General features: G+C 45.7%; 1 long non-coding RNA gene across 1 annotated transcript in view; it reads left to right on the forward strand.

Annotated features, from left to right (window-relative positions):
- Positions 1-2089: 2089 nt before the first annotated feature.
- The window catches only part of LOC128323517 (uncharacterized), a 49919-nt gene continuing 25919 nt past the window's right edge, over positions 2090-26089 (forward strand). Inside the window, exon 1 of the long non-coding RNA XR_008306311.1 lies at positions 2090-2206. This is a non-coding gene — a long non-coding RNA (uncharacterized LOC128323517). The remainder of the gene's footprint in view (positions 2207-26089) is intronic.

The raw sequence follows: 26089 nt of genomic DNA on the forward strand, positions 1-26089 counted from the left end.
ACAGCTACCTCCTGCTCTTCTTTTCGACAAATCCCACCACCCCATCCTCTTTTCTGGCTTTTAAATGTCTTTCAAAAACATCTGCTTAGTTGTGCCTTTGGTACTGCTGAGAGTTGGGATAACGAATGTCTTCCTCTCTAGGAGCAGTTTTAGTCTATCTTTAGACTTTTATTATCATTCTGTATTTTCATTGTATTTGTATCTTGTTTTAATGTTGTGGTGAGCTGCTTTGATATAGTGGCATATAAGGTTTTCTAAATCTGCATGCAGAAAATTTGGTGGCTGTTCCACATGTGTGAACAGTCATTTAGAACTGAAGAACTATATCTGGAGAACCTAGAGTTATTTTTAATGGGTGGAATGCTAATTCTGCCCCGCCCCCCTCCCCACACACAGTGGATAATTATATAAATGATTAAGTTGTCTTAGTTTCTTGGAAGTTCCATTTAACATTGAGAATGTTTTTACCTCTTTTGGAAAATAATGTACCTTTCTGAGTTATTAAAAACCAAGTCTGTATTTCAGCATGGAATATTTTAATACAAATTCTGCCACTATGCAGACAACTTCACCAAGAAAAATAAATGTTTAGATTTTTGGAAACCGAGATAGTTGCATACCACGAAAGATCAGGGAAACGTTCATACTGAATTATCTGCAGCAAGTTCTGATGCTCAAAAATCCTCCATACGATCCACCCCCGTGGGTACTGTGCTGGGTGGAAGACGTAACATCTGAACCCTTGGAGTTGTGACTATGACTGGACTCTGCTCCAACAGCCTAGCACATTGTCTGCTGTAAAGTAAGCTCAGATAGGGCCATTCCAGGTGCAGTATTTAGAAGTCCAGTTCATGTTTTTTGTAATCCTCAAGAGTGACAAAAACTTCATACAATTGGTCCCCTGCATAATGTAGTAAAAGAGCATGCGTCCCAGACTCACTCTCTACTTCCATGGCATGGAATAAAATTTCTAACCACTGAATCCATTTGTCCCAGTGAGGCGCTGATGCTGTATGAGATGCATGAGCTTCAAAAGGGTAAAGTGTAGGAATATCAGCCCTGTTTGCTGTTTATTCCTTGCTGAGCAGCACAATAAGCTTAAAATGGATGACTACTATGAGTAGTCAGTTTTATAGCTGCTTCCCTCATAAATGCAAAGTGATCGTATGTTTGTTTCACTAAGCTTTATTCAGAGACAACTCCATGTTTCTCCTTTCCCTCCCTTTCCTTTCTGACTCCACACACCCCACCCACATTCTATACAGGATCTCCACTGGGACAAACTCCTAATCAACAAAACATAAAGGACTGTTAGATAGAATACAACACAATCCCACCTTCATCACCATTTTGTGGTATAAAGCTTTTTCTGGTGACTGAAGACAATACAAAAGAAGAGCTTGAAGAGGGAGTTTTTATTTGGATTCACACAAGCCCGGCAACAGAGGCCTAGTTAGTCTTCTGCTGCTCCGCACCACTGCACCCATGCAGTGAGGCGGGGGGCAGGGTTGTGTCTCTGGCCGCTGAAGCAGGCACGTTGGCTGCCATCTTAGGCCCCCTCCATGTGGCCAGTGCCAGCCAATCAGAAGAGGGGATGGGGGGGAAGTCTTGTCCAGCAGCCACCATTTTGTTCGGTCCCCCAGCCCGGCCCTTTGCCCTGGTGTGGGATGGCCCTCACTAAGAGGTAGCCACCACACGGGAGGAGTACCCCCCCTCTGATTAGTTAGGGACCTCATTGCAAGTTTGTTATCCACTGTGCATTAATAAAGTGGCCCTAATTTACTCCAACTAAACATGTCCTGTCTTCATTGGAGCCTTGATTTAGAGGACTGCCAGCAAATAGCTGATTCCTAAAATTCGCACTGTTATCCAGACCAAGGGTGGGTGGAATAGGTATATGGCCCTGGGGCATAGTTATAATTGAGCGAAAGGATTCAAAGAACACGGGCCCCTATGGCCACATTATTCCAAGATGATTGGTAAAAGGTGTAGACAACTAGCTACTTTGTCATATCATGCTTAGGGTGCAGTTGCCGAGGAGCTGTGCAGGAAACCACAGATGTGGAATAAAAATAGACCACATTATGCTTCGCGAGACAGAGTTAAGATGGCTGCTAGTTCTTTGAGGAGCAAACACATCACCAGTTTATTCAATTTGAAAAGGAAGAAAATTAGGAAGCAAGCTTATGCAAAAGAGGTACTTGAGGTAAGTGCCTAATGTTCTTGAGTACACTCTGAATGGGAATGAAAGCTGCACAGCCCTCACAAATCTCTTGCAGACCGTGTGCAGAAGCAAGGGCTATGGAGGAGCACTGGAGACTTAAGACGGCCAAAGATGTTCATTTCCAATTGGAATTAAGCAGGTTTTAGTCATTTAAATGTCTGACTTTGATTAGGCAGTGCAAAAGCTGAGTGAGATAACAGCATTCAAAAGTCTATTATGGATTAAATTTAGCCTATTTGCATATGTTGCCATTTTGCCTTGGGAAGAGCACTCTGACCCCTGAATCACAGCAAGGGTATTGATAATAATTCTTGGATGAGGAGTGCTAATTAAACAAATGCAAAGCGTAATTGGGATTACAAATGCAGTGCCATATGCAGCTGTGATCATTTCAGAGAGAGATGACAAAGTGTGTGTGTTTACATCTAAGCAAGACTCCATTGCATTGAGGGATTTCAAAGAGATTGTCAGACAGGACACTGAAAGGAAAAGCTAGATTTAAATTCTCAGAGCACAGCTGTAGTGGAGCTTCACATATACATGATTATAAACAATGTGGTGACAGCCAACAACCTGGATGGCTTTAAGAGGGGTTTGGATGACTTCATGGAGGAGAGGTCTATCAATGGCTACTAGTCGGAGGGCTGTGGGCCACCTCCAGCCTCAAAGGCAGGATGCCTCTGAGTACCAGTTGCAGGGGAGTAATGGCAGGTGAGAGGGCACGCCCTCAACTCCTGTCTGTGGCTTCCAGCGGCATCTGGTGGGCCACTGTGTGAAACAGGATGCTGGACTAGATGGGCCTTGGGCCTGATCCAGCAGGGCTGTTCTTATGTTCTTAATGCCCATAATCCACTGTGACCTTCTCCTGCACATGCCCTATTAAGGTGAATGGGAGCTGCAGTCCTGCTCCAGAACATTTTCATGGTTCTTTTGGAGATGCATTTGTTTATATGAAATATATATAATTGTTCAGGGAAAGTAGCACCACCAAAGATGACAAGTACTTCAGTTTGGACTTTGTCCAGTCTTAAGGGCATGGGAGATTTATAGCTATGGAGTGATCACCACATGACCCACACTGGAATTCATTTCAGATTGTCCAAACTATGAATTTATGTTGTGCAGATTTTCTAATTCAAATGTTTCATTTCTTTCTATGCTCTATTTTCTCTAATAGAAAATTAAGTTATAATCATAATATACAGACACACATAAAATATCTCCAACCACCTACTATCTTTATAATCCAAACAAGCAGAACAGAATACTACAATATAGTACCAACAATGGATATTTATAGAATAGAGAAGAATCACAAAACCTTATTGGATTCGGCAATGTATCACAATACCAACAGAGAATCCTATATGTTAATGTTTTAATATAATACTAATAATGAAACTATATATTTGAAAGCTGTCATAGCTACATTAAATATAGTTAATCAAAGTCAATACAATATATCAATGTATCACAGCCAAGTTCATGAAAAATGAACAATAAGACCTCATAATAGTGACCACTGATTTCCAATTAAGAATCTATAGTGATCACTGTTATGAGGTCTTATTTTTCATTTTTCATGAACTTTGTTGTGACATATTGATATATTTTATTAACTTTCATTAACTATATTCAATGTAGCCAGATTAGTTTTCAAATATATAGTTCCATCATTAGTATTATATTAAAATATTAACATATAGTACTTGGATTCTCTATTGATATTGTCATTTATAAAATAACATTATTATAGCTTCCATCCATCTACAATTCCTCCAAAACATGTGTTCCTACCTTAACCTACAGAACACCCACTGCATCACATTGTATATAAATATACATAGAATATATACATGCATATATACATACATACATAATACAATAAAATCCTTTCTAATTCATTCATTATTTTAAAGCTGTTTTTCACTAAAGTGAAAAATGGCATATAGCATAAAAGAATAAAATAATGCAATAAAATTAAGAGTTAAATATTACAAGTATACAAATCAACAGAGAGAAGACCAGCTTAAAAACCCAGCATCTTCAAATGCCCCCCTCCCGCTGTTTATGGACTACAACTCCCATAATCCCTGGCTATTGGCCACGGTGACTGGGGATTATGGGAGCTGTAGTCCAAAACCAGCGGGGTGGGGGGCAAAGTTGAGCAGGCCTGCACTATCTCCTTCATAAACCTAACAAGTGGAATAAAGCTTGCCTTAAAACGGAGATGGAATTGTGCCCCCGTGCCCTCCTAATATTTTTTTCTGGAGCTACTACTGCTACCACTGCTTCTGGTTTAAGAATCTATGCCATGCTCCAAAACAACAATATGTGTGCCCCTTTAAAAGTATAGGTAAACCCTCAAAAGTTTCAGATAGATAGATAGATAGATAGATAGATCAGGTCTTGAACTTTCCTATCCATCAAGAAACGAGAGACAATGAAAGTTTTCCTAGCAGAAAGAGTGCTTGCTGGACTGAACAGTTGTTTCTTTTAGGCAATGAACAAGTACAAGTTAGATTTTCTTAGATGGAGCAGCAGTTGCCTTCAGTGCAATTGATAATGTGGGGAGGCTGCTAATTCCTTGCAAACCCTGGCAGGGATAGATTAAGATGTGCTTCAATGGCTCCCAAGTTATTTTCTCCCTGAGTGACCTTAGACAATTGGAGTGAATGATAGCTCATTTGGCCCTTAGGCTTACTTTAGGTGGGCTTCTGTTCATTGCTACTCCGTCACTGCTCCTACGTGGCATGACTTAGAGGTTCCTAAATGGAGCGAGTGACACTTTTTTGTAAAGAAATGGTGTGAGGGATTAACTGACAACTGGCTTTAAAAAATAAGTTTACCTTATTTGCCAACATTTCTGTAACTTTAAATCTCTGTTGGTAGAATCTATGTGGCATTTTCCCCTTGATCAAAAGCAAGATCAGGGAAGATCAAAAGCAAACAACTGGAACAAATCAGAAATATTTTTAAAGGATTTGAATGCCATAGTGCATGGCCTGATCACCAGAAGGAACAGTGAAAATGCACTCTGTGTGTGGCTCCCCCTGACCACTGCTTGGAAATTGCAACTGCCTCAGAATATGGCAGCCAAACTACCTTCTTGCATTACTGTATTTATCTGAATCCAAGATTAGTTTTTCCCCAAGTTCTTTGATATTAGAAATCAAGGGGTCATCTTAAATTCGAGCCCCTTTCCTTATGGGTAAATATATATTTATATTTAACCTCTATTTTCAAAGGTCTCATCTTAAATTCAGAGTCATCTTGTATTCGGGCAAATACGGTAGTGTGCCCCTTCCAAGAGAACGTGCCTGATGAGTGTGCTAACCATGATCTGGGTAGAACGATGAGGGACATGCTTTTCGTCCACCCTCACTATGGTGCTGGGTACATGGGGTAGGCTGGCCGCCACCATCCTACCCAGATTGTGGCTAGCACAATAGCACTTACCCCTCCTCCTACCTCAATTTTTGCCAACACACAATCATTTCTTAGGAGCACACATGGGGTTTGGAGCCTAGCTGGATGTGTCTCCTACCCAGTTGTTAGTCATGAGAAACAGCCTATTCTCTCTTTGCCAAGACATGTATAAAGAAAGAACCTGGAACTTTGCCCCCTGAAATAAGCTTTGGAACAGTCCCAATTATACATCCTTGGCACCAGGAGCCTGTCTGTGAGATGCCCTAGCTAGGGAAGTGCACAAAACCAGGTGGGGGAAGTTCGAAGGGTGGGGGGTTGACTTTAAGGGCAGGGGAGAGTGCACTTACCCCTCCCTCTGCTTTCCCCCTGCCAGCGCTCGGTTAGCAAAGGATCCATCAGGGCGGCAGCGTACCTTCCTGCCACCCGTCACCTCTTCAGACCCTACATCACCGGAAGTACCCAACGTACCTGTGTGCATAGGTGCCTGTGCACGCACATCACACTCACATGCCCAACGTCTGCACTCGTGAGCGTGACATGCAGGCACGTAGGGTACTTCTGGTGATATAGGGTCTGATGAGGCAACAGGGTGGCAGGGAGGTATGCTGCTGCTCCAATGGACCCTTTGCTAACAGAGTGCCAGTGAGGGGAAAGCAGAGGGAGGGGTAAATGCACCCTCCCCCACCCTTAAAGTCACCCCCCGCCTTCAAACCAGCAGAGCAGCCAGACCTTCAAGTCGGTTCCATGCACATCCCTAGCCTTAGCCTGTGTCTAGCTCCAAATCTTCAGTTTCATAGAGATGCTCTTAAGTGTCATACTCACACACCAATAACTGTAATTTGATCTTTCCTTGCAAGAGCTCAACAAAAATAAAATTGTCAAGATGTTTAGAGTGTTTACAAGGGAGTGTGAAAAGTGAGTGGCAAATATTGGGGATATTGGAGTTCAAAGTCAATGCCTATGGAGTCACATCTCCAATAAAACCAACATAATTAACCTAAACATCTGCAGTGGAGCTGAGTCACCAAACAAGGCTGTTTGTGACTGTTGTGCTGAATCATTGTTCCCTCAGCCTGTATCTTCCCCCAGCATTACTGAACTATTGACCTCCAGACAGGAAGGCGGGGTGTTTAAATATTCTCCCAGTCACCAGTTCTCTCCTGCAAATGCCTTCTTCATATGTAGTGCCTCAAACTGGACTTCATTCCGGATGAGGTTTGACCATTATGGAACAAAGTGGAATTATTACTTTTTGTGAGTTGGAAATAATGGTTCTATTAATGCAGCCTAAAATCACACTAGACTATTACTACTACTACTACCACCACCTCCTCCTCCTCCTCTTCTTCTTCTTCTTCTTCTTCTTCTTCTTCTTCTTCTTCTTGCCATCATCATCCACTTTATTACGGCCAACGGACAAATAAAATAAAATAACTACAGAATAATACAATCAGGTTCATATGGTTGTTGAATGTTCAGCTTGTGATTGACTGAAATCCCAAGAGCTTTTTCACATGTAACTACTGCCAAATCTGGTATCACCCATCTTATACACTCTCCCTCCCTCCTTCCCTCTCCCCCTTTGCCTAAGTGCAGAACTTTGCATTTGTCAATGTTGAATTTCATTCTCTTAGCTTCAGCCCAGTTTCCCATTCTATCAAGGTCATGTTGAATTTTAATCCTGTCTTCTGAAGTGTTAACTGTACCTCCTAGTTTTGTGTCATCTGCAAATGTGATGAGGATTCCAACTGCCCCTATTTATCAGAGATAGTCCTCTGGAATCTGTCCTTGATAAATCACTGTCACTATTTTTGCCTCTCAGGAATGGCTTGCTCGAGATTTTTTTTGCATGTGAGTTGCAAGAGTTGTCATTCTTCAGAATCCAGCTCCCCCCTCAGAGTCTCTGGAAATTAAATCTCCACATGGATGGGTAGATGCATCATGCCTCTAATGCACCAACATGGAAGTGGTTGCCCAGCACTAAGGCACAGACCACAGCCTATAGGGAGTGGAATCCAGTCTTCAGCAAGTAAAAGGGTATGGGTATGGGGAGCTTGATCCTTGGGATAGGAATTGGCTGTTACAAGAGTATCCCTATTTTCATCTGTGGAATGTTGAAGGGTATGGTCCAGGGGCGGAGCCACCATTCTGCAAATGGGTTCAAAAAACCTGAGCCGCACCCTTCAGGGGCTGCGCCATGCGCCCCCAGCCACACCCCTGCATCTGACATCAGATGTGGGGGCGTAGTTTAGCTTGCAAATGGGGCCACATGGGGCCCTGTAGTTTAGCTTGCACTGGGGCCACTTTTTTTTGGCAAGAAAAATTGGCCAGCACCGCTTTCACAGCTTGGCCGGAGCAGCTCTCCTTGCCTTTAAAGTTCAGGGAGAGCCGCTCCAGCTATGCTGCAAATGCAGCGCTGGCCAATTTTGCTCCCAAACAGGGCCACTCGGCCCTATTTGCAAGTTAAACTACTCCCCCCTGCATCTGATGTCAGACACAGGGGGTGGCTAACCTTCATTCCCTGTGCCTAACATCAGACGCTGGTGTCTGATGCAGGTGGTGGGGCTAGTGGGGCTGCAATGGGAGGCTGAACCCAGGCCCCCGCTGGCCTGCCTCCATGCCGGGTATGGGCTTGGCTCCTCTGCCTTGGTAATCTAGAATAGTGTTCTGCATACACTTTATTACCTGCTTTCCATTTGTTGAATGTGTGTAGTCAGAATTGTATGCCCAGCTCCCAGGTTGCTTGGGCACAGCCCCTATGCCTTGATAAGCATGTCCATATTTTCATTAGCGAAATGTTGAAAGGCATGGGATAGCTTCCACCACTTCATCCAATCATTGATAAAGATGGGGATGAGTACCTGGGCCCAGGAAAGAGTGGTGCACACCCAGTTCAGTTTGATGAGGGGCCATGGATGGGCACTTTTGAGCACAGTATCCCAACCAGTTGTGAATTAACTTAGTGGTATCATCTTGCCTGCATTGAACTAGTTAGGTAATCAAAATATAATGGGAAACTTGGTCAAATGGTTTGGCAAAATCATGACAAATAACATCCACAACATTTCCACAATCCACTAAGCTTAAAGTTGCCATGCCCGCCTGGAATTTCGCTTTTCACCTGGATTTTAAGCATCCCACCCAGATTGCTTAACTGACCCAGAACCGTCCAAATTTCAGCTTTCTTTTCTTTTTCTTTCTTTTCTTTTCTTTAAGCTAAGCTCTAGCCCTTGTAGAATCGGAGTTATGCAGCAAAACATGCAGTCACTATTCTGCTAAAAAATTATTTTCAAACTATTTAAATAATATGCAATTTAGGCACCCGGATTTGGAAAGCCAGAATATGGCAACCCTAACTAAGCTAGAAACCCATTAAAAAGGAGACATACTTTTATATTTGCATTTAGTATATATGTGGTTTTTTAATACCCACTTGGAAAACAGATTCAGATGAATAGACCATGTGGATAGAGTGTATTCTTCCAATCATGTGTTTAGAACCTTCATTTCACAGATGCAGGCCTGTCACTTGGGAACTTGGAACTTTCTACATGTAAGCATGCAAAATTAGCATTGCCAAAACGTAAGAACATAAGAACAGCCTTGCTGGATCAGGCCCAAGGCCCATCTAGTCCAGCATCCTGTTTCACACAGTGGCCCACCAGATGCTGCTGGAAGCCACAGACAGGAGTTGAGGGCGTGCCCTCTCTCCTGCCATTACTCCCCTGCAACCGGTACTCAGAGGCACCCTGCCCTTGAGGCTGGAGGTGGCCCACAGCCCTTTGACTAGTAGCCATTGATAGACCTCTCCTCCATGAAGTCATCCAAACCCCTTTTAAAGCCATCCAGGTTGTTGGCTGTCACCACATCCTGTGGCAGAGAGTTCCACAAGTGGATCACGCGTTGTGTGAATAAGTACTTCCGTTTGTTGGTCCTAGACCTCCTGGCAATCAATTTCATGGAGTGACCCCTGGTTCTAGTGTTGTGTGAGAGGGAAAAGAATCTCTCTCTCTCTCCACTTTCTCCACACCATGCATGACCTTATAGACCTCTATCATGTCTCCCCGCAGTCGTCTTTTTTCTAAACTAAAAAGCCCCAGGTGTTGTAGTCTTGCCTCATAAGAAAGGTGCTCTAGGCCCCTAATCATCTTGGTTGCCCCCTTCTGTACCTTCTCCAGTTCAACAATGTCCTTTTTAAGATGTGGTGACCAGAATTGTACGCAGTACTCCAAGTGTGGTCGCACCATAGTTTTGTATAAGGGCATTATAATGTTAGCTGTTTTATTTTCAATCCCCTTTCTAATGATCCCTAGCATGGAATTTGCCTTTTTCACAGCTGCCGCACATTGAGTCGACACTTTCAATGAGCTGTCCACCACAACCCCAAGATCCCTCTCCTGGTCCGTCACCGACAGCTCGGATCCCATCAGCATATACTTGATGTTGGGGTTTTTCGTCCCAATGTGCATCACTTTACACTTGCTAACATTGAACTGCATTTGCCATTTTGTCGCCCACTCCCCCAGTTTGGAGAGATCCTTTTGGAGCTGCTCAAAAGTCCCGCCTTATGTGGGATGTCCCACATTTTCAGGAGAAAGTGCTGTATGGGATGCCAATTTTCCTGTTTTACCACTTCTTTAAAAATTATATATGGTGGCTAGTGCTCTCCTGCCTCTCAGATGAAAAGATATGAATGGCTTCTGCCTCCTGAGCTGCTCTCTGGCTGGGGACTGGGGGATGGGGGACAGGCTTTCTGGGAAGGAGGGAGAAAGGGACCAGCCCACTGTGCACTGAACAATGCAAAGCAAAGCACTCACCAGTGAGTGAGTGATACACTGACTGACCAAGCTTAGCTGGCCAAGGGAGAGGCGAAGTCTGTCGGAGTCTGAGAGAAAGCGGTGAAAGACTGCCTTCCTCTGGCCCATCTGCCTCATTTGGAGGAAGGCGAGTGAGTGCTTTGCTTTGTGTTGTTCAGCGCATGGCGGGCCGGTCCCTCCCTCCCAACAAGCCTGCACCCAGCCCCCAGCCAGAGAGCAGCTCTGCAGGCTACAGCCTTTCAGATCATTTTGTTTGGTAGAGCTCTCACTGCCGTCCTACTCCACCACCACTCAGTGGTGGCTTCAGAGGCTGTTTTAAAAACAAAAAACAGATAAGCCCTGCCCCTAGGTGGCCATGCCCCCCGGCCCCCCTGGAGTCCCCGACCCAAATTGAGCCAATGCAATGTTGGCAACCCTAATGCAGATGCTTTTCCAAAAATGGCCCTATCCCCTAAGGGATATCTTACAGTGCTCACACATGTCTCCCACTCAAATGCAAACCAGGGTGCACCCTGCTTAGCAAAAGGGACAGTTCATGCTTGCTGCCACAAGACCAGGTAGGGCTGGGAAAGACTCCTGCCTGGAACTTTGGATAAAATGCTGCCAGTCAGTGTAGACAGTCCTGGGATGGTCCTGATCTGGATGAACCACTGCTCTGACTTGGAATAAAGCAGCTCCCTATGTTCCTAAAACATAGAGAGCTCCTATATGCATGTGTGTATACACAGACAATCTCTATCTCATTAATATCTGTAAATCAATAATATATGAGGGGTGTGTGTGTGTGTGTAAAACAAGTCGTGGAATCTCTTTATAAAAATGGCATGTTTCTGTCTTTTGTGGTTTGGTCTGAGACTTTCATGTCAGTGAGTGCCCAAACAGCTTTAGTTAGATTGGACAGATAGATAATATGGAGACACTTCATACTCATCATGTGAAGTGCCAGATGGGGTTTGTGCGGGGAGAGTGGGCTCAGCCCACTCTCCCCACACATGAGCAGTTGCTCATTGCTCAGAGGCTGCATCGGCCACCTAGACTACCGGCTGCTGAGGTCAGGCTCCTGCGCCCATTCGCAACTCTGTTTGGATCTTCAGGGGAAGGGGGAAGGGGAGCGCACCCAAACCCCAGGGGTCCCCCTTCCCATCTCCCCCCCACCCCGAGTATGTCAGCTGCGGCTGCAGGCTTGATCAAAAGAACGGGGTTAAGGGAGTGCTCTCTCCATGAACCTCATTTAGGGGTAGGGGGTTTTCGGCGGGCCAGCCCGTGATCCTGGTAGTTCTCACAATTGCTCAAAACCAGGCTGGGCTCCCGTATCCCGGTTTTGAGCAACTGTGTGAATAGCTTCACTGAGTAATATAGTGAGCTCCAAATACTTGAGGGGTGGGGTGGGGGGGGGTGATTGAAGAGACTGCAAGTGGGGCACTTGAAAGTGGGGGAGAGAAGGGACCAGGAGTGACTTATATACCTTAAGGGACCTGCCTGGTGGTCTGGCTTACCCCCGCACAAGTACACCTTGAGCTCTCTCCTCTAACAACCTCTCTGTCAGTCCTTCACCCGCAATTTGACAAGGATCTTTCTGGGCAAAATGCTGTCAGATCCTAGCAGGGAGAAATGGGAGGGGACACTTTTCCTTAGTGGGTAGGACTGCCCCTTTTCCTGTCACAGCAGAAAAACTAAACTGAAAAAAAATACCAGAAAACCTCATGTTTGAAACAAATGTTCTCACACAGAGAGGCGCTTCCCACGATTAGTGTGAAGTACCTTACCGGGCTCTGCAGGGAGAGCGGGCTTAGCCAAAGCGGCTTAGCCCGCTCTCCCCGCAGACGATCAGGCCTGCAGCCCTGGGTGGCTGGATTGGCTGCCCACACAACTACCAGCTCCATCACGGAGCCAGTGGGGGCTGCGGGGATCAGGGGCCGCGCAGCCCCTGGAAGTTGTGGGATGCCCATCTGGGGGGACCCCTGGGACCGAGAGGCTGCTTGTAGCCTCCCGGTTGGAGGTCTACTCATGTGTCACCACGTGCCGCAGCAGCACATGAGCAAAAAAACAAAATTAACGGAGTGCTTGCTTGCTTCATTAACCTCATTTAAGAGGAGGGGGATTTAGGCAGGCTAGTCACCTTGGAACCACTGGGCTCACCCACAAGCCCAGTGGTTCTAACGATCACTGGAAAGCAGGCTAGGCTCCGCTGAATTGAATAAATTCAATTTATTCAATTTATTCCAAACTGAATAAATTGAATAAATAAATAACAATAATAGCCTGCATTCCAGTGATCTTGAGAATAGGCTCACTGTCTTTCACATTTATTGATCCCCCCAAATGGTTGACATGTGTAAGCAGCACATTTCCACCTGTGTCAGTTAGTGCCAGTTAGTGTGACAGAGATTAAAAGAGCTCTCCACCTCAGGTAGGGGTGGTGGTGGGGAAGTGCCACAAGTAAGTCCCGCCTACATAACTGTATGATCCAATCCTGGGTTCCATCCTGTTTACAATTCAAATTCTATGGTTAAGGGGGGAAATGCCACATTGCAATTAGGATATTCATCTAATCACATGATAGTGACTACCCCACATTCTAGTACTGCGTACAATTCTGGTCACCACATCTAAAAAAGGACATTGTAGAACTGGAAAAGGTACAGAAGAGGGCAACCAAGATGATCAGGGGCCTAGAGCACCTTTCTTATGAGGCAAGGCTACAACACCTGGGGCTTTTTAGTTTAGAAAAAAGACAACTGAAGGGAGACATGATAGAGGTCTATAAAATCATGCATGGTGTGGAGAAAGTGGAGAGAGAGAAATTCTTTTCCCTCTCACACAACACTAGAACCAGGGGTCACTCCATGAAATTGATTGCCAGGAGGTCTAGGACCAACAAACGGAAGTACTTTTTCACACAACGCGTGATCCACTTGTGGAACTCTCTGCCACAGGATGTGGTGACAGCCAACAACTTGGATGGCTTTAAGAGGGGTTTAGATAACTTCATGGAGGAGAGGTCTATCAACGGCTACTAGTCGGAGGGCTGTGGGCCACCTCCAGCCTGAAAGGCAGGATGCCTCTGCGTACCAGTTGCAGGGGAGTAATGGCAGGTGAGAGGGCATGCCCTCAACTCCTGTCTGTGGCTTCCAGCGGCATCTGGTGGGCCACTGTGTGAAACAGGATGCTGGACTACATGGGCCTTGGGCCTGATCCAGCAGGGCTGTTCTTATGTTCTTATGTTCTTAAATCCTATGTTACATCTAGTATTTAAATCCAGGGTAGAGAATTTGTGGTCTTCCATTTGGATGATCATTTGTAGAGGAATCTAAGCATGTGTTGAAAGTATCATCTGAACTGGCCCAAAATTAATCTGGCAGGACAAATTCATGCTGGCATCTACTAACCACATGCATTGTTATCAAGATGTATACAGATTGACTGTTCTGTATACAAATCTGTTCTAGTATCTCCTGTATCAAAATCAGACTGACTGATCTGTAGTTCTTGGATCCTTCTTCTCTCCATTTTTCAACTTTGGGAAAACATTAGCCCATTTCCAACCTTGTGGCACCTCCCTGTTTTCTAGGATTTTTCAGAGATTATAGAGAGTTGCTGAGAGTACATCAAGACATTCTTCTTGTATCCTAGGATGCAATTCATTCAGCTCTGAAGATTTGAACTTATTTAAGGAAAATATGCATTTCCTGACCAACGCATCTTGATTATCAATCTTATCAATCTTGACCTGCAGTTATGATACCTGTCACCATTCACACTGCTTTTGTGGGACTGCACACAGTTCACTTTTGGGGAGAGAATATAATCTTTGATGATCCATCCATTTTAATATATATACCTTATTTTTAGTTCATCACAAAGATGTTTGTGCAGCCATTAACAATGGCCTTTTAAAGATTGTTGTGATTGCTGTTATTTTTCTTTCTCATTGGTTTTGACTGTGATTGTACCTTTGTGATTGTCTGTGACTCCTTCAGGAATTTCCACATACTTAGGACTCTTTTCCACTTTAGTTTATCTAGCCATGGGATCCTACCTAGTACTTCTTTGAGCTTATTAAATTTGATTTTGTGAAATTCAAGACAAAAATTTGACTATCCTCACCTTTAGCTTTCCATAAGATCAAGAATTCCAATATTATATTGGTCACTTCCCCCAGAGTTCTCATTATTCTATCTCATTGACCAGCTCTTTCCTATTGGTTTGGACCAAACCAAGGGTAGCCAGTTCCCTTGTTCACAGCCAATTCTCTTGTTCCTTGAAACAGAATGTTGCCGGTTAGACATGGGAGGAATTTGCTGGAGATCTGGTGCTCAGTGGAGTTTGTCTCCCAACAGATATACGGGTGTTTGAAGTCCCCCGTTACACTAATTCTTGCTTCCTTGAAACAACTGTAATTATCTTCAAACCTATTTTGAATCTTTTGAATTGCCTAGGATTAGCTTTAATTCTTAGCAATCAAAACACTTCTGTTCATTAATCAGAACTCCCTTTTTTTTGCTCACATAGTCAGATTTTATGCAATTTCATCTGTACTGCTGATATGCCATATAATGAGCCTGCAGATTTGTATTTTGAATTCTTAATGTAATTTCTATCACTGGTTTCATTTTCTCTCTTAGGCCTTTTCTTTTTTAAAAAAGCATTTCCATTGGCCACACCATTAAAAACATATTTATTCAGATAAGCATACGTATTATCCTAGATCAATTATGCATAGTCTTCAAACACTTACAGGCATTGTTATGAACACTTACATTTGCATTTTGATTGAAGAGATCTACCATTTGATGCAGAGGTGCACCTAAGTAATTTTGGCACCTGGACCTAAAGGTCTTTGGAGGGCCCCCCTCCCCTGCAAATTAAGCATCATCGTGCTTGACCGGGCGACCACATCACCTGGGACAGACTAAAGAGGATTTGGGGGGGCCCAGGGGCTGTGGAGGCCCTAGACTTCGGCCCCAAGGTCCAGGGGTAAGAGTGCCTCTGATTTGATGGACAAAAGTTTCTTCAGCTCCTCGGATTTTCTCTGGGCCTTGGAATAATATGCCCAGTTCCTGCAGGATCCTTTAGATTTGCGCATTTGCAAATTGAATTTTTTTCCTTTTGGTAGCCCTATTCACATGCTATGCACACAGTCTGTGTACAGGGGATATATGTGCAGATCTGTATGTGCATACAGTCATTCATGTTCGACACACATACAGCAGTACAATTTCTATCCATACTATGTATTTGAGGGGCCTGTACTAAAATTTACTTTAAAAATGAACACACGTACAGTCATTCACAGAAAAATGTATACACGTATACAGTCACCTGAACTCACATACAACATAATGTCTGAAGCCCTATTCACATGATCAGCACACAAACAATCTGTGTACAGTGCATGCATGTACAGTTAATCACATTTTGGCTGCATTCAGACATACAAGATAACGGCAGTTATTTGTGACCAGGGTATAATTCCTAATCCCAATTCATTGCACAGATGTACAGCAAACTGCAACCAGCCTAACTGGAGTTGAAGGAGAGGGGAGCCCCTCCCTGCCACTTGACCTCCAAGCCAGATCCAAGTCACCCTACAGCCAGACTGTGGGCAAAGCGTCACCGCATCAGCTGCCCAGCCACAATCGGCTATGATTTCCAGGTTGGGGGGGGGGAGTTGCTGAGGGCAGGCGTGCATTTTTGAAGCACTCTGCCCATCATCGGCAGGGGAAGGGCACTGAAAGCCCTTTAAAAGCCCTGCAGTGCCAGTGCTTCTTCTGCCAGCCATGCTGCTGCTGCCCCCCCCAAGTCACCCCACACTCCGAAAGTACCACACAAACATGAATTCCCAGAGGGGGGTTGGGGGCCTGGGTGCGATCCCCCTTTCAGTGCCGGATAGGAGAGAGAATCTAGCACTCGCCAGAATGGGATACGCAGATGAGGGAGGGCAAAGGATGCGGGGTGTGTGGCTGCCCCACCATGACCAGGGAAGATGTTGTGAGGGGAGACCCTTGGAGAGCAGTCCAGCCAGACCCATCACAAAGCCACTGCAAGCAGCTTCCTGCCCACTGGGCTCACACTCTCATGAGAGGGCCAGTCTATAGGGGATATGCCTGTGCCCGCTAAGGCACTATCCCCACCCACGGACTGCAAGCTCACAACCTGAGCCGCCCACTTATACACTAGGGAATCCAGGGGGGGCCCATTCTAGTGGGCCCCCAACTCTCTTTGTAAAAAAAAAAAAATAGGGGGGAACCCTGATTTTCTCTCCCCAAATCCCTCTGGGAGCCTTGCACAAACCCCAGAGGATATCCCCACACCCCATGTGCCATAGACTGACTGCATAAACAGCCACAAGACAGTACAATCCCTCAAGTTTTTTTAATACCAGGTCCAGTCCATCTGTGTGCCGTATGCAGATAAGTGGACGCAGGGAATCTTAGGAGAGGCCGCTTTCCTCTGCTCCCCCAGCCCTGGGATGATGGAGGTGGCAGCAAAGGATCCTTCCAGCTCCTGCATGTGCAGAGAGGGCCAAAACAGGCTGCAGACTGGCCTGTGCAGTCATTTGGGAGGCAGGAGGGGAGCTGGAAGGAACGTTCAGGGCCCTCACTGCCACTATCCTGCAGCCACTGGGGCCGCCACCAACCCCATCCCACCATGCAGTGGTGGTTTTTTTAAAGGTAGAAAGGGGGATTTCCCCTCACCCCCTTCCCAGCAGCCACTGTAGTTGCCGCTGCTCCATCCCACCACTCAGAGGCGCATTTTTCAAGGTAAAGGGGGGAATCCCCCCCCCCGCCAGCAGCCCTTTACTCGAAAGGGGAAATCCTTTCTGGATTCCCCTTTACAAGTATGGCCATCAAGCCAGCTCAATGGCTGGACTGCGAGCCAAATGAAAGTTCTGGTATTTGGGTGGAAGAAACCTTCCCTTCTCCACAGATGCTACAGGGGTGGAGCTACACAGGCCCCTCTCCCCCTCCACCCCAGAGGCCCCTCTGCACCTCCATTCTTGGGCACCCACAGCCATGGGTGGGTGAGGCCACACTCCAGGGGGGCACACGAGTCTCCTGTGAGCAAGCTACTGGCATCCATGGTCAGGTATAAATAATTCCAGGTCAGGCTTTCAGAGGCAGGGGTGTCCAAGTCCCCTGAATCACAGAAATGGGTATGATCATGCTTGCAGAGTTTGCCTCTTCAGATAACACTGTGGTAAGCAGGAAGAGTGAAGTTGGGAGGGTGGGACTTCTGATCCGCTTGCAGCCATGTACGCATGTACAGTGGTGCTCAGTGAACAGCTCTGCTTTGCTGGCATCCAAGCCCCTACCAAAGCCTCACTCACAGCTATGATAAAAAGGGAGGTTGTTCTCAACCAAAATCCCTGGTGGCTAGAGAGGGCTGGGGGGAAGGCAGGAATATATCTGCCTTCCCCAATACGAGCATATGGTTTCTAGCACTCCACTGCACCACATGCCCACATGATCAGCATGGTGGAGCTTACTGCATTGGGGATCTGGAACAGAAGGTCCTCCAGTATCCCACAATGCATTGTGCTGGCAGCAAAGCGGCTGCCTGCCGCAATGCTGCAGCTCCCAGTTTCCTGGTTTATCTTTAAGTAGCACTCTGCAGTTTTAAGGAAGCCAGGCTGCTGGGAGCTGCAGCACACAACCCTGATTTCACACATGATTGGGGCTGCCAAGCAGTGTTCCCTCTAACAGGGATTCCCAGATGCTACAACTCCCAGAATCCCCAGCTGCAATGGCTTTTGCTTGGGGATTATGGGAGTTGTAGTCAACAACATCTGGGAATCCCTGTTAGAGGGAAGACTGCTGACTAGGTAAGATGGGGCTTTGCCCCTTTAACCTAGGTAAAAGGCTAGATTAAATAACAGGTTAGCCCTGCTGTGGAGCAGCAGGATAGAAGTGGGTCCCAAGGCTCCAAACTACCCTCACTACGAGCCTTGCTTCTCACTCCTACCATGCTGCAGCTGGTCATGTGAACAATCTTAGGGACTGGCAGAGGAGGGTTTGACTCAGCCGTGCTGGACCTAGTCAGAAATTGGTTTTTATATTGGTATTCTGTCCCTTGCATTAGTTCCTACACATTCCATAGGTGATGCACTGATCTACAGAAACCACTTGATGAGGATGCCAATAGAATGCATGAAAAAAAGGTAGAGCAGGTGAGACCCGCCAATCTCTCGAGAATCATTTTATTAGTGTTGGATCCTGAAAATCAATTTCCAAATGCAATTCAAAGTATAATGTTTGAGAGAGGAAGCAATTTTCAACACAAGCATTTTCCCAAAGCTGTGCACAGCCAGATGGGTGAAGCTGCCTTTTGAAGAGCTCCAAAGTAAATATTATACCCAGAGACAAGCAAAAATATACATAAACGCACCATAGGAAATGCAATTCTCAGCAAGTTTAGCAAATGCTATAATTATGTCTGCATCCCGTAAAAAGACTTAGTATTATTTTTTTCTTGAGCTCTTGCAGTGAGCAGGAATGGAGAATGAACTGTGGAATCTAAATTGCTACGTCTGCAGTCCTGCTTCTGCCAATGATTCACCTCCAGCTAAAACAATACTTAGAATTGCAAGTGCTCTTCCTGGGACTTTGAGGCAGACACTTGCACTGCTTTTTATACAGAAGAGGAAATTTCTAATAGGACACTGTAAAAAGTGCCTCATACATCTTTAAAGTGCGTAGTTTGTTACAACACTTAAAACGCAAATGGCCAAAATCAAAATGCAAAACAAGGAGTAATTAATTCTAGTCACGGAACATGTAATTATGGTGCTGTACATGCAAGTGGTGTGTAATTATAGGGCTGTATAAAAGTATTGCCTTGGGGAGACAGTATGAGCTTCTGGGACAGGTAAGGGAGAGACAAGCAGTTTAATCTAAGTAATAATGTAGAAATCTGCTGCAAGCAGTCCAAATACCAATACAGGTAGGTGCTAACTCTGTTCTCTGCATTGGCTCTGAACAATTCAGATCTATACCAGGGTTCCCAAGTTTGGGTCTCCAAATGTTGTTGGAATACACATGCCATCATACCCAGCCACAATGGCCTTTGGAAAGGAGAGCTGGTCTTGTCCTCTTTGCTAAGCAGGGCCCACCTTGGTTTGAATTTGGATGGGTTGCTACATGTGAACACTGTAAGGTATTCCCCTTAGGGGATGGGATCATAGGTCAATGGAAGAGCGTTTGCATGCTTCTGTGCGGAAGGTCCTAGGGTTAATCCCTGGCAGAATCTCCAAGTATGGCTAGGAAAGACTCCTGCCTTGGAAAGATGCTGCCAGTCAGTGTAGACAATACTGAGCTAGATGAACCAATGGTCTGACTTGGTGTGATGCAGTTTCCTAGGTAACATCTGGGGACTTGAGCTTGGGAACACCTGCTCTACACAATGTAGCATTCAATCCTCCTGTCCCACATAAGACTACTAGTATGGATAATTATATACCACTTTTATGTATGACAACTACTACTATTACTATTTCACTCAGCACTGACAATTTTTCTGCTGCCTTCCTAAGATTTGCTGGGAAAGGGGAAGTACCAGGAACAGGAAGCTTTGTACACCAGCTTTGCACCATTTAGATGGCTTATTGGTTGTGGTTGGCTAGTATGTTATTGAAGATCTATGTAGCCTTCAAGACTTAAGTACTTTAGAAAAGTTTAAAAACAACTAGAGGAAATTGATCTCTTCCAGATTGGCTCACTTCCCTTTGTTGCAAGGTTTGCATTACAAAACTTAATTTCCATTACCAAAAAATACGAATTTAAACTCTGGATTTACATTTTCCAAAATATGGAATGTCAGATATGGGACTGTCCAGGTATTGGGGAAGCAGAAGAAAAAGAACCTGCCTAGAGGCCAGTGACAAAACTCACAGCACATGTTGGTTGCATTTTCTGCAAAGGCAACAGAAAAACAGCAAGAAATGTGACCATGAACTACTGTAACTGTGACCATGAACTCCTCATGCTGTGCTGTATTGTATTAGGTTTGTGCTGTGTCAGCTAATGCCTCATCCTAATCTAGGCAAGTGAGTCAGTGACACCACAGTAGATCAAAATTATGCCATTACTCTGCAATAATTGTGAGTGCACTGGTGTGCAATACTTATACACCCAGAAATTTACTTTGGTTCTGCAGGAAAGATCAAAAGCACTTCCTATGACTGAGGACACAATGACAGAAATGAAGAGGAAAGTTACTCAGAGTAGTCCCATTGCCATTAAAAGGACAAGATAGGCAATGTTGGGAAGGCAAGCATGAATTGTCCCTTTTGCTAAGCAGGGCTCCCTTGGTTTGCATTTGAACAGGTGACTACATGTGACATGAGGACTGTAAGATATTTCCCTTAGGGGATGGGACCCAGTCTCAGTGGAAGAGCATCTGCATGCTTGCATGCAAAAGGTCCCCAGTTCACTCCCTGGAATCTCCTCAGGTAGAGCTGGAACAGGTTCCTGTAAACCTGGAAGAGCTTCTACCAGTCAGTGTAGACAATACTAAGCTAGATGCCCCAGTGGTCTGACCTGGTATAAGGCAGCTTCTGATGTTCCTAACTTCAGTAGCTCCTAGGACTAATGATCACAGGTTCCTCTTCCTATGTTGCTAGAGGGTGTCTGAAAGAGGAAACAATGATGCAGGTAACAGCAATATGAGACTGAAGTTAGCGTTGCTAATTATATTCAGTGTTCACTTGCTGTGTCTCTCCAATTACTGTATGTGACTTTTTGTGACAGAACAATCAGTTTTTGCTGATTGCGATAACACAATCAGGTTTAGCATCAAGATTTGCTAACAGGCCATAATTATTTCTGTTCCATTTTTAGATGATGGTTTGTTTTCCATTACAAAAATTGCTGGTTATCTTTTAGGAAGTTGAAGGGGATCTAATACAGAATTTAGTTTTTAGCACAGGGACTTTTCCTATATACCCCACCCCCACCCAAAAACCCTTATGGTAGTAACAGTAAAGGATTTGGATGTTTATCAGACCCAATATTTGGGATAAAGCAGGTCTGATTTTCTGTTTGGGTGAAAATGTTCTCCTACAGCCAAGTGGCAGGGTATAAATACAATGCATTCCCCCCCCGCCCACACACACACACTGAACAAACGACCGAAGAAAGGATGGGGTCATTTTCCTTTTCCTTTCCCCCCTCTGCCTTTCCCCTTAATTACAGTTGCCTCTTCCAAATTCTACCAGCTGCTGCCACTGCAATGGATAAACAAATCAATTTGAGAAGATGTTTAGGAAGATGGACTTGGAATATATGTGAATTCTCTGGAAATGAAAAGCTTGCCACACAATTTTAGGAAAGGTTGGGACAAATTGATTTCCATGCATAAGATAGTTGTTTTCTGCACCTGTTTGAAGAAATCAATACCTAAACTACATACGACTTGATGGAATCCTGCATTCAAATTGATTACAATGGAAGCCATAGGAAATTAGGAAGAAGAAGAAAACTAATCCTCATAGCTGAGCACTAGTCAGTTAAGAATCTGAATCTGGTTCATATCTGCAAAGCACAAAAACTGGAATTTCATTCCAGCTGTTTTGAATAGTCTGTTGTGTAATGGACTCTGGACACCATTGATAATAACCAATGAGAAAAAGAGTATCAGAATCTGACCACATATAATGTTGAGTTTTATCTCACAAAGTAAAAGGGAGATTCTTGGCTGAGATTGAGGAAATCAGGTTCTTTTTAATTTAACCAAGACCTTTTCAGAATATTCCTTACTCTACAGAAGGGCTCAGTGACTCAGAACTGTGTCATTGTCACAACCTTTTATGACATATCCTTCCTGGTTACCTCATCCTGGGCCCACGCACCAGCAGTAAACAAAGGAGGCTGCCATCTCATAACTTTGAACATAGAATAAGGTCATCCTTCCTGTGTACCCACAACTTCTTAGTCACATTTTATTATGTGACAGAGGTGAACAAACAAGGAAAAGGATAAGAGGAAGATAATCCAGTCAGCTAGACAGAAGGCAAAATACTTCTGAAAAATGATACAAGGTACCAAGACCCTGGGTGTTGAGAAAAGTCACTCCGTGGAAGTATTCTGCCTCTCAATAGAATGTGCCCTCAAATGATGAGAGCTGGTAATTACTACTGTAGGTAAATATGAGGCCTGAGTTGAAACCACTTACCTTGTTTCCTGCTGTTTTTCATAAGCATAGAAATTTATCTCCGGTCTTCGATGAATTTAAGCACTGCTATGATATCCACCTAATGGCGCAGCTGGGAAATGACTCGATTAGCAAGCCAGAGGTTGCCAGTTTGAATCCCCGCTGGTATGTTTCCCAGACTATGGGAAACACCTATATTGAGGAGCAGTGATATAGGAAGATGCTGAAAGGCGTCATCTCACACTGTGCAGGATAGCAGTGTGCCCGAACCGGTCCGGCGGCCATTCCAAAGAATGGCCGAACTGCCGGACCAGTCCGGCCCTGCCTGGTTCGGGTCTGGGTGGGGGGTATGCCCTTAAGGGCGGGAGAGCTTGCTTAGCCCTCCCGCCTCCTTGCCCCCGCCAGCGCCCGTATTGAACAGTATAGGGGCGCTGGAAACCAGCCGCCCCCCCCCCCCGCCGCCGCCGCGGCGAAATAACCCCCAAAGCCAGCCAGCCAGCAGCCCTCCCTCCCTCCCAGCTAGCTGCCCTCCCACCCCTGCCCTCCCACTACTCAGCGATCGGAGGCCCAGTCTACCCGGCGGGAAAGGGCCGGGTAGACCGGGCCTCCGATCGCTGGGTAGACCGGGCCTCCGGCGATCGGAGGCCCGGTCTACTCAGCGATCAGAGGCCCGGTCTACCCGGCCCTTTCCCGGCGGGTAGACCGGGCCTCCGGAGAACGGCGTGCTTTGTGGCGCGCGCATGCACGCGCGCGCAAGCCGCCATTCTGCAGGAGGCCTTCCGAACGAGAGGAGCTCTGTGCCGGAGCTCCTCTCGTTTTTTATCCAGTGTGCGAGCGGGTGAGCGAGCGGGTGGGTGGGTGGGTGGGAGGGCAGCTAGCTGGGAGGGAGGGAGGGCTGGCTGGCTGGCTTTGGGGGTTATTTCGCCACGGCGGCGGCGGCGGGGGGGGCGGCTGGTTTCCAGCGCCCCTATACTGTTCAATACAGGTGCTGGCGGGGGCAAGGAGGCGGGAGGGCTAAGCAAGCCCTCCCCGCCCTAGAAACAAGGCCCCCCTTCGATGCCGGTCCGGACTTCTCCGGACCGTGCACATCACTAGCGCAGGAGATGGCAATTGGTAAACCCCTCCTGTATTCTGCCAAAGACAACCCACGGGGCTCAATGGTTGCCAGGAGTCAACATTGACTCAACAACACACTTTACTTTTATGATCACATTTGCCTTCTTTCTAACTGTTCTTCTCAACACCATTTCCCTTCTTTTCCTTACATAAGGCTATCTGTTTTTACTAGCACTACATAGTTTATTTCCAAATGTGATTTTTTTAAAAAAACAGCACACAGACATTGGGCTCACTTCCCCATACTGTCATTTAATCTTAGGAGTTGGACAACCCAAGTGATTCTGTCAATGTCCCAACACTATAGCCTTGGGGTAGGCAACCTCAGCTCTCCAGCTGTTGTTGAACTACGACTCCCATCACTCCTAGCCACAATTGTTTCCTCTTTCAGACACGCTCTAGGAACATAGGAAGAGGAACCTGTGAACATGACCCCTAAGAGCTACTGAAGTTAGAAACATCGGAAGCTGCCTTATACTGAGTCAGACCATTGGGGCATCAAGCTGAATACTGTCTACGCTGTCTGGTAGCAGCTCTTCCAGGTTTCAGACAGGAACCTCTCCCAGCCCTACCTGGAGATGCTAGGGAGTGAACCAAAGACCATATGCATGCAAGCATGCAGGTGCTCTTCCACTGAGACTGGGTTCCCTCCCCGAAGGGAAATATCATACCGTGCTCATGTCACGTGTAGGCAACCATCCAACGTATTGTGGCTGGGAATGATGGGACTAATAGTTCAACAGTAGCCAGAGAGCCAAAGTGGCCTACCCCTGCTGTAGCCTATATATGGGAATCTTGTGGTAGCAAGCATGACTTGTCCTCTTAGCTAAGCAGGATCTGCCTTGGTTGCATTTGAATGGGAGACCACATGTGAGCACTGCAAGATATTCCCCTCAGGGATGGAGACGCTCTGGGAAGAGCATCTAGGTTCTAAGTTCCCTCCCTGGCATCTCCAAGATAGGGCTAAGAAAGACTCCTGCCTGCAGCCTTGAAGAAGCTGCTGCCAGTCTGGGTGGACAACACTGAGCTAGGTGGGCCAATGGTCTGACTCAGTATATGGCAGCTTGCTATGTTGCTATGACTTGCGCTGTAGCCATGCCCCTGCTTCCCGCACATTGACTTTGCAGATGAATGCTGAACATGGGGAGAGCAGGGAGCATGGCCACGGAGAGCATTGCCACGGGGGATGTGAGCAGCTGGTGCATTCCTGCACTTCCCCTGTTTTACCTAAGTTGTCCTTTTCATTTCAAAGGGACTTCCTTGAGTAATTTTAGTCAGGATGTCAGCCACTGTACCCACTTGAATAATGTCTGCATAGGGCTTATGTCTGACATGCTGCTGTAAGGAAATGAGGTCTGTTTCCAGGCCAGTTGGGTGAGATGACTGTGTGGGCAGACAAGGCTGAAGACTGTGCCTGAAGCAAAGGCAAAGAAGGAGAATTGTGTCTGCAGCAGCACCCACCAGGAGAATAAAAGGGTGCTAAACAGCATTGAAACCATGATGCTAAATTGTGACTTTAAAAAAAATCAGGCATTTGTTTGGTTGTGTTGTGATAGATAGATAGATAGATAGATAGATAGATAGATAGATAGATAGATAGATAGATAGATAGATAGATGTGTTAGTAAAAATCAGAAATGTAGCTATAATTGATCACACGTGGGGGAAGGCAGGGGAGACTCTTGGTGTCCCTGGGCCGCACCAGCTGGGTACAGTTCTCTCTTTGCTCTCCCCCTTCTCCTCCCCAACAAACTGAATTGCTGCTGGCAATTTATCTTGGCTTCAAGAGAGATGAGTCCTCTCCAGGAGGGGAGACATGTCAGGCAGCATCTGTGGAGAGCAAAAGGTTTTTGCCACCCAAATACCAGAACTTGCATTTGGCTCTAAAACTCCACGTTGGCCAGCCCCACCCCACATACATTGGTGAGCTCCTCGGCATGTTTCCTGTGTCACACAAACTCCTAAGTTTGCCTGGGTCACAAGCAACCCAAATGGGCAATAAGCAGAGTTATCTGTTCAAAGCTCATGTAACTGGGGGAAGGCCAGCAGTCTTGTTATTTTTCCTATGCCGATAATTAAGAGTAATGATTGGGATATAGCTCAGAGGAGTGGATTCTATCAACCATCATTAATCCTGGATGTCCACATTGAGGAAAGGGTAAACTTTAATTAACACCTAGCTCTCCAGTCTCCCCATGTCAGACCATGGAAACACAACTCCTTCCCTTTGAAATGTACTATAAAATGTGAGGGAGGAAAAGGTGCACATTCATTCTTGGCTGGGGGCTTCTGTGAGGGAGTCGTGCCATGAATCCAGCCTGCATGTTTTGGAGAACATGCTAAGTTCTTTGTT

Source organism: Hemicordylus capensis, chromosome 4, assembly GCF_027244095.1.
Source record: "Hemicordylus capensis ecotype Gifberg chromosome 4, rHemCap1.1.pri, whole genome shotgun sequence".
Classification (NCBI taxonomy): domain Eukaryota; kingdom Metazoa; phylum Chordata; class Lepidosauria; order Squamata; family Cordylidae; genus Hemicordylus; species Hemicordylus capensis.